Here is a 5,982-nt window from a genome sequence, read left to right on the forward strand (position 1 = left end):
CCCAGCAAAGCTACCATTTAGAATCAAAGGACAGAAAAAGAGCTTCCCACACAAGAAAAAGCTCAAGGAGTTTATCACCATTAAACCAGTGTTACAAGAAATGTTAAAAGGACTTATTTAAGAAAAAGAAAAAATATGAATAAAAGGGCAATAACTACATATCTAGCAACAATTAGTTGAAATGTAAATTGATTAAATGTTCCAATTAAAAGACACAGGGTGACTGAATGGATAAGAAAACAAAACCCTTGCATATGCTGTCTACAAGAGACTCATTTCAGATCTAAAGACACACACACACAGACGGTAAAAGGATGGAAAAGGATATTTCATGAAAATGGAAATGAAGAAAAAAGAGAGCTGGGGTAGCAATACTTCTACCAGACAAAATGGACTTTAAAAAAGGGTTATAACAAGAGATGAAGAAGAACCCAGTAATCCCATTTCTGTGTATTTATCCAAAGAAACCTAAAATACTACTTCAAAGGGACATGTGAATCCATATGTTCATTGCAGCATTATTTACAACAGTTAAGATATGGAGGCAACCTGGGTGTCCATCAGTGGATGGGATAAAGAAGAGGTGGTACATACATACAATGGAATATTGTGCAGCCATAAAAAAGAATGACATCTTGCCATCTGCAACAACATGGATGGACCTAGAGGATATTGTGCTGAGTGGAATAAACCACGTAGAGAAAGACAAATACGTGATTTCATTTATATGTAGAATCTAGAGAACAGGATAAATAAACAAACAAACCAGAAACAAGCTCATAAATACAAAAGGCATTTTGATTGTTGCCTGATTGGAGAAGGGGATGGGTGAAGGGCGGGAAGGGATTAAGAGGTAAAAATTGGTAGTTACGAAATATTCATGGGGATGTAGAGCATAGCATGGGGAATATAGTCAGTAGTATCATAATAACTATGTATGGTGTCAAATGGGTACTGGAGCTATTGGGGCGATCACTTATACAAATGTCTATTCACTGTGATGTACACCTGAAACTAATATAATATTGTGTATCTATTATAATTTAAAAAAATATATAAAAATTTTTAAAAAGCAGGAGGAAGTGATTGTAGCTAGTGTTTAAAATAAATTCGAAGAGGTTATACATGAATTCTGAGTATCAGTCAGTTTTCTCTTCCCTCTGAATTGATTGGTTCTTAGTTTTGAATATATCTGCTCCAGCCCAAATTTTCTCACTCAGAGGTGAAGAGTCCATACATTCCATGTTCTTCATCCACTGTAAAAAAAGAATTACTGAAAACTTGGTAATAAGGCAGAAAGTTGAGCTGCATGTTCTTTCAAAGCCATGCTGGGAAATCAATTAACGAGTTCACACAAGGATTATTGCATTTTCTAGGAGAATGTATTTGCGTTTGACTTTGCTATTTATTATTTGATTATCACCCAAATGCTGTGAAGTTACTTGTTAATTTGTACTTTTTTATCTGGTAGGAAAGATACACCCAAAGGTTGTGATTTTATTAGCCTGTAGGATATTAACCAGTTTCTTCTGTAACCTAGCAATCTTATTCTAACATTTTTTGTTTTGTTGTGAAAATACTTTTCTTGGTGGATTATATAAACTCTTTTTTCCTCAAACGCTCTTGGAATCAGCTTTACCCTCAAAAGGTTCTATCATAAATTAACGAGCTGAACAAAACCTGTGACACACATTCATTCTGTATTTAAATGAGAGCCACAATTTTACCAATTTAACAATTATATATTGAGTTAGTCGATAGACCTCAGACTGTACTCTCTCCTCCCATCTCCTGTGATTCTGTGTGTGTTACTTGCCACTGAGTTGAATCTGACTCTTGGCGACTCTATGAATGAGTGATGTCCACCATGTCTTGTTCTCAGCTCCTGTAGACTAATGCCAATTGCTTCTTCTATAGAGTCAATCCGCCTCATATTTGGTCTTCCTCTTTGTCTGATGCCTTCTGTTTTTCCCAGCATTGTTGTCTTTCCCAAAGAAACCAACATTCTCATGATGTGCGCAGAAGTAGGACAGCTTCAGTTCTCTGATTACTTAACTCTTTATTTTGCAAAAAAGTCCCCTGGGGAGCCAATTTAGAATGCAGATTCCCCTGCCTGCCCCTCAGAAAGCCTAACTCTGGGAGTTCAGCATGGGGCCTAATGATACAAATTTTAATCAGTACCCGAGGAGATTCTGAGGCTTTGGTCTTCAGATAAGACATCTTGAGAAAGTCCCACAGAGATCTGTGTGCTGGTGATTGTCCCAATGCTGACTTGGTTCTCACTGTTCGGCGAGGTCAGAGACAAATGCGGTTAAACATTGAAGCCTTGTGATAGACTATTTCCCCAAACTTCAAATTGGCGATGGCAGCTGACCTCAGATGTTCATCCACCCCATTGGTGGTATCAGTACGGGGGGGCTTAGGGAGAAGGGGCAACCAGGTATCTGTATATATAGCTTAAACCTCGAGAAATTGCTGCTATTCAACAATTTTTTGACCTTACAAAAATGGTGGATTTGTATAGGTTGACCTAATAATTTCTCAGGTGTTTCTAAATTGAAGCTAATTTGGCAACCAACTTGTGAATATGACAATTGGGACATGGAATTTCTAATATTTGGGGAAAGTATTTCAACTTTCATCAGACTTACAGCAAAAAAAAAAAGAAAGAAAAAAAAGGATTCTCTTCCTAGAAAAATGCACAAAGTACAATTTTTTGCGTACCATCTCAGGGGGATTTATTGGACTCCTTAGAAGTCCAGGAACTCCAGGTTAATTCTAGTTTACCGATTTTTTTTTTTTTTCTGAAGGCTGCATTCTTTAGAGATGGAGCTTTGCTGCCCCCTACTGCCACATAGCTCTTAAACTGGGTTGGCTCCATTCATGCCTGTCTTCTAAGCTCTGAGCTTTGGAGGGGCTAGAACAAGCTGTCATCTTACACCAGCTGACAGAATGGTCCAGTTAGGCACAGACGTGTTTACTTATAACTCACAGACTGTATTGAACTGTTGTTAGTACAGGATGTGGGGAAATTTCCTGCTTTGGTGGAACACCATGCGTTGCCTAGTTTAGAGAGCAACCTTCGGGGTTAGCTGCTTCTGGTTCTAAGGAAGCTATTTTACAATTCTGTCCTGTAGGTAACTGAGAGCAATGAGAAATAATTCTTGTTTCTAGACTTCTTGACGTCTCTCCCCTACCCAGGAAGAAGCTAAGTCTTACCTCCATTTGGACATTCATTGAAATATTCCTGGTTTATGTGTCTGTTTTTGGATTCTCCTTTGAATGGGTTATAATATCAGCCAAGTTCCCTCAGTAAGAGTTAATAAAATACCTAGCTTGTGCTCACTTGATATCTGTATAAGAGCCATAATTTGACTTTTTTTTTAAAATTATCCTTTAACAAAGGCCAAGATCATATTAGATATATATGATTCCCATCTCAGATATGTCAGGGCTGGCCCTTTCCTTGAAAGCTCATGGTTTAATTAAGGAAACACTCAAAATTGCCAGTAATCTGAGATTTTAAGAAATGAGTCCCTCCTCTCTTCATCTAACTCCCACCTTATTCAAAAGGTAGCGTCCTATCTCATTGCCTCAGGGGCAAAAACAAAATAAAGCAAAACTAAAAGCCAGAGGAGTTTGCAAATCTTTCTGGATTCAGTCCACAGAATAAGGAGGAGCAGTGGAGCGGGAGAAGTCCCACATCTGGAGAAACAGAGAGGACATGGCGCTTTTCTTCCACGAAACAGAGATTACCTCAGGCCAAACGAAGAAGCAAGAGCACCAGGACCAGAAAATATCATGATGCACCAGACGTAGTAAAAACAAGTGTTTCATAAACTTTTCGTCTTCGTTTACTGTGCCTATTATTCATATCTAACTATCATTTATCTATCGTCTATCATCTAATTTAATGTAGGTAGTGAGCAAAAAGCTAAAGGATTGGAAAACACTGATCCTAAAGGCGTTAAAAAAAAAAAAATCAAATTCAGCTCTATTAGCCTAGTTGTATTCGGAAAACCGGATTTCTTTCCTTTTCTTTTTTAAATAATGGCTCCAAAGCATCAGATTATGTTTAAAATGAGTTTACTGTCAGGCTCCTAACTGCTTTAAAAGGAATGACAAGTTACCTTTAAGCTCTTTTGGTGGGGCTTTTTCTCCTCTATCTAGACACCTCAAGTGAAATGACCAGGTTTGGGGGGGCAGGAAGGGGTGGGGGAAGGAAACCTGGGATTAAGACAAAGAGTGCAGACCTCAGAGAGGGGGCTGGCTGGATCTCTCCTTTCCTCCCTCTCCCCTTTTCTCTTCCTTTTCCCTTTTAATTAACCTCCGTCAATCAAGCAGTCAGTGGGAAGGCAGTTAAGGATGGGGATAATTTTGCTGGATTTTAGGATCTACTTTTCAGTGTGGTTTTATTATTTAACTTTCAGGAGCATCAATTATGTGAAGATCAGACTCACGGACTAATTTTTATATTAAAATTTACAAGCTCCCTACCCAGACCAAGCAAAACTTTTGTGATTATGCTTCATTTCATGACAAGGCTACAATTGTTATTTTATAAAATAATCCTGCTCCTACTGGTCCCTGTACAAAAGTTAATTTTAAAAATGTTGACAGCAGTGTAACAGACGTTTACAAGAATAAACTAGAAGTGTCAAGAAGCTAAACCCCAAATAGAAGTGAAATATTGTAAAAAAATTTATGGCTTATTCTGGGATTAATAATAATATTTCACTTTTGGAACTTTAAAAATTAAGGTGGCATTGTGTAAAGTATTTATGTGTCTTACCAGCTTTTAAACCCCACTTAGGGAAATTGAGTCTATTTTGAAAGAGACAAAGGTCGGCCCATAGAAAGCTTACTAAAAATGATTTCAATTGCCCCACAACAGAGGCAGCCATCACTTGAACCATCCAGGGTGTTTACTAGCCACGGCCCAGTAGGGAGAATGGAGGCTTCTCATTTATCAGTTGGGAGTAAGATGATGCTGTTATCTGGTTTCACACTCTCTATTTACCTGTTTAGTATTCTCTCTTTGGGCCTGATTTTGTTTTGCAAAATGCAGTCTTAGAGGCCCCAGGGCAGAAACTACAACCTAAACCAAGGACTAGAATGAATCCCCATTTGCTATTTCCTGAATGACCAGAATATTAATTTTGTTTATTCAAATATAAGCTAGTACTTGTGATTGTTCTTCCATCCTAATATAGTGATTTACAGTCTCCAAAATAGATCAAAAAGAAAGAAAAATCAAAGCAGTTTATTTTATTTAAAAACACCTGGAATATCACTTACATTTTAATACATATATATATTTCATTTTAATCAACAGTACTTTTTTTGATAAAGATATGAATGCAAAATACAGGCTAATAAGAGAATATCAACAACAAACAGGAGGGGTTAGGCATGTCAGTTGGGCATTTATTTTCTTCTAATTAATATTCAATAAGGTGCCATTCAAGGAACACTGTTTTGGTCGGATCCTTTGCAACTGACACTGGAGAGCTGGGTGGGGCGAGAGTCCAAAGAGGGACCCGACCCAGAGCTCTGGTGACCAGGTTCTTGTCTTATCCCTTGTCGAGAAAGAATTCAAGGACACGACAAACGGAAAGCAGGAAAGCAAATTTTACTAAAGCAAAAGTACACACTTAAGAAAAAGTGCGGGCGGGCAAATTTGGAGACCAAGTCCGGCTGAGCTGTCTGTATGATGGCTGGGCTTTTGTTTCTCTTGGGAGACAGGGTATTTGCCATGCAGGTGGTATTACAATATTATGATTAGCCAAAGCTGAAAAAAGGACAAGAGAAAGACTCCAGAGCCTTATCCTGGGTGTGGGGGTGATCTCCTAAGGCTATCCTTCCTGTCTTCCAGCCTTGGCTTGTTTCTTAGGCTTGGCGTCAAAACAGGGAGAGGGCAGAGTAAAGGACTAAGGAAAAATTCCAGAGCCATATCCTGGAGGAGAGGAGGACTGTCCCTAA

The sequence above is a fragment of the Pteropus vampyrus genome, unplaced genomic scaffold (genome assembly GCF_000151845.1).
Source record: "Pteropus vampyrus isolate Shadow unplaced genomic scaffold, Pvam_2.0 Scaffold31, whole genome shotgun sequence".
Classification (NCBI taxonomy): domain Eukaryota; kingdom Metazoa; phylum Chordata; class Mammalia; order Chiroptera; family Pteropodidae; genus Pteropus; species Pteropus vampyrus.